Here is a 4,195-nt window from a genome sequence, read left to right on the forward strand (position 1 = left end):
ATTTTAAGTTCCAAGTGCATGTTTTACTTTAAGCAAGGCTACTTGCTTGATGTTGTGCAAAATTAAGATTGGTTTCCAGTAAATTTAATAATTCAGATCAAAACGACCAAAGAATTGACAAGTTGGTGAACCAACTGATTATTAGGAATTAATAGCCAAACAGCTTTCTGCCAATTGCTGTTTTATGTAGACCTGCCTGGTGAGATGTGGTAATATTGCATATCAAGTTGAACAAAAAGTTCAGTTATTTTTGTTCCTCCCATTTCATTTTCCTTCTATTGTCTTTGCATTCAAAGGGTGATCCAAAAATATCAAATGAATGCATTGGAAGTTTATGTCACAGGATTCATACTGGCAGAGGAATTTGACAGTTTTTCTTTGGACTTTGGCTGCTAAGCTGTGTGGCTATAAGTTATGACACACACATTAGCACTGGCATGCTTTTCTTAGTCAAAAAAGTAATATTTATAGACATTATTTTAGTTAAATATATGGGGAAAATAGCAAAGACAACAGATTGACAGCCTAAGAATCAAAATTTTGTTATTTGCTGTGATAATGAACAACATAAAGAATCCGCAAACAGTGTGAACTTTCTCACGGCTTGCCGTCACCCAGGCGCCTGTAATTTAAGAAGCAATAAACTTGCACAATTAGATATTAAAAGCAGCTATGGTATGTTTCGACAGTTAACGCAAGAGAACATTCTAGTAATATTGCTCTGATGCATCACAACAGCAGATTGGCTGGCTCATCATTTCTGAGGAAGAACAACTTGTTTTATGTTAATTTGTGACGTAGTTCAGCCCCACAGTGTGACACTTAGCTCCTCCTCTGATAAATTCTCTCGTTACCCAATCTTTAAGGATGGAAAACCATGACTTTGTAGGTTTGCTGTTGTGAAATACTCTTGATGATGGGTTGATCAGAGCTCTGCAAAATGTACTAAGTTTATTCTCAACCTGCTTTAAACTTCTCTTTTACTTTCTCCCTGACATGTCTGCTGGGTTCCCTGGTCTTAATGCTGCTCATGATCTTCTCTAATGAACCACTGAGGCTTTTGAGAAAACTATATTGAGATGGACTCTGTTTACCAATTAAGGGACTTCTAAAAGCACAATTTTGTACAGTTTCTTTGTGTCATTTTTTGTGATTTTTTTTTAAGAGAAGAAGATGAAGATGTAATCAGACCTCAGCAAATGCCAACAAGATTATTGTACACTTTACACAATTCATAAAAGCTAAGGATGATTCTTGCTACCTTTGTTAACTGCCTTGTATTATTATGCAAACCCAAGAACCTTTTCACATTTGTCATTTTACCAAGACCAACTTCAATTTATTTTATTGGGGTATTAGGTGATCAACACAAAGTGATGCATAGCAGTGAAAGATAAAGAAAAAAACAAAATAAACTCATTCAGGTTGGACAGAGAGCATCTGTGATCTCCAATAGTCAGGTTTTGCCACAAACTTTCAATTGGATTTAGTTCTAGACTTTGACTAGAACTAAATCCAATGACATTACAAGTCATATAAAAATGTGTTGATCTGAATTATTCCATTGTAGTTCAAGTTCACATTTTTTCACAGTCTCTCTCTCCAGAATTTTGCAATTGTTTTTGTGATTTTTTTTTTCTTACAATAAAAATCACAGATTTTGTTATGTTACTTTTGAAATATTTGCTAGGAAATTTCCTCAGTAAGAAAAAAGATGAGAAAAATGTAACAAGCAGGAAGATTATTTAAGGAAATTAAATATGTCAATTACTTGCCATACAGATTACAGAGCGTGATCTGACATCAATGAAGACTGAGGCAGAAGTGTAGAATAGTAAGAAAACTGCCACATGCAGGTGGGAGTTAGCAGTCTTAAACACAATATTTTTTTACCATTTATATGGAAAATTTACTATAAACTTACTGTCGATTTTGCATAAACTTCCACAATCGCAGAATCACAAAACACTGAAGGGATTGTTATGTGTGACCACTAATTGTAAAGCTAAAAAATCTGTATTTGGGGGCGTAAATATGTAGAAGCCAAAATGACATCCTGGAAATCACAAAAAATGTTTCATATTGTTTTTTATTGCCTTTTTTAGTCATTTGATCTAGTTCAGGGATTGAAATAACTGGCTTATGGCTGCAAGATATGAGAAAATCCTGCAATGGTGATGCTATTGATATATGTTTGATGATATAGTTTATGACACATGCACATTTTCTTTGCAACATCATTTGTATCAGGTGTGAGCATCTGCTGCTCTGGTTAAATATTAGATTAGCGTAGAAAATGCAAGTTTTTGACACTTGGAATATTTTAGGCAACAACTATAAGACTCCAACCAGGTATTTCTAATCACTTGGCTTTTCCTTTATCTCCTCTCTCCCCTCTACGTCTCAACATTTGAATAAGTGTGAGAAGAAAAAGAAAACATTTTGAATATTGTTTGGTTATCGGCGTAAGATTCCCAGGGACCCATGAATCAAAGTATCAACCACTTCAAAGTTCCCTTCGCATTCATGTGAATGCAGCTTTTCTCAGGGAAACCGTTCACTTTTTTCATCTGAGAATGCTGGACAATTGTTATCTGAAATAATGTGGCTCTTGAAGCTCCTTCATGTAAAAGAGGGTTTGATTTGATTTACTTTTCTGTGGCTACAGTATTGATTAAACAAATCATAAAGGCAGAAACACGCCTACAAAGCTGTTGCATTTATGGTTCCCCTTTTGTTCTGCGGTGACGTCAAACCTCTGATATTCAAGGCAAATCACAAAACTGGACTTTTAGCTTTTTAACTACAGTTAAAACAACCCATACATTTCAAGGCGTGAGCTTCTATGAGTCAGAGGGTCAACACCAACAAACTGAGATTCTAAAGATGTAATTAAATACTGAAATATCCAGTTTTGTAACTGCGTCAACACGTTAGGCTGACATCAATCCGATTTAAAATGGAAAAACCTAAACAGAAAGTCTTCTTTAAAATGTGCTTCTTTTGACATCTTGCCAAAGAAAATGAATGAGCAAAAATTGAAAAAAAAAATAAAATAATTGAGCCAATAAAGATGTCTAATGTCGCCTAAGACATTTTTGCTAACAAAAATGTTATAAGAGGATAGAAAAGATAGAACATATAAAACCAAATCTTCTCTTGTTTTTATTTATTTATTTTATGCGTTCACACAGACTACAAACTACTAGCTGCAACAACAGGTGTGAAAGGTTGTGTTTGTACACTGCTAAAAGTCTTAGGAAATTTTAGCCTGTTGTAGATTTTCAAAAGGACAGAAAAATAGTTGAGACTATTAGAAGTAAGGAGCTTACTTCTCCTTACATATGACCCAGTGTTAGCACTAGCCGCTAAGATACTTTTATCAAAATTAATGAAATATTTTATGATCAGTTTATTTTCCTGATGGAGTAAAAAATGTTTCCTCAGTCGTTCCTATAAAAGCCAGTCTGCTACTGTCGCACAGTTAGCACCTGCAAGATGTTGAATATTTTGCATATAATATAGTTGTTAGAGGTTTTTTTTTGTGAAATAAGTTTTTATTTATACCTCTAAAGGACAGAAATAAAAATAACAATTAAAAATGGATCTCAAGGTAGCTCTAACAACTGATTTAGCTGCAGCAAAGTTGGCTTATCAGATGGATAAACATGGTTCTACTCATTATTACAGCTTTGTTATAAAAACATGAATACTTTGTGTGGTGCTTAACATTTCATATTGTAAGAAAATCATGTCTGCCATAAATTTACCCAGATTTTAAAACAAAAAAGTCTCAATCTGCATCAACTGCCTGTGCTGGGCAGGCCACAGTTGTATTATTTTTAACTGCAGCTGTGGGGTCACAAAAGACCAGTCCAAGGGCCACAAATGGCCCCTGGGCTGCACTTTGAACACCCATGTGTAAAATAAATTAGAATTTCCCCACTATCAACATATTTATTTGGAAAATTTTTCCAGCAAGTTAAATTAGTTTAGCTGACTCTCTCTCTCTCTCTCTCTCTCTCTCTCTGTCTCTGTCTCTCTTTCTCTCCATCTCTCTTTCTCCCTCCTACAGTGCATCAGGTGAACCCCACCTTCTTCCGTTAAGCCAGCCCTCCTCTGATTGGCTGAAATTCGTGTCAGTCATGCCCTCCAGGTCTATACTTGAGCTCAGGTAAAGGCTACCTGAGACCTC

This window comes from Poecilia mexicana, unplaced genomic scaffold (genome assembly GCF_051168715.1).
Source record: "Poecilia mexicana isolate PSO_F unplaced genomic scaffold, ASM5116871v1 scaffold_14, whole genome shotgun sequence".
Taxonomy (NCBI): domain Eukaryota; kingdom Metazoa; phylum Chordata; class Actinopteri; order Cyprinodontiformes; family Poeciliidae; genus Poecilia; species Poecilia mexicana.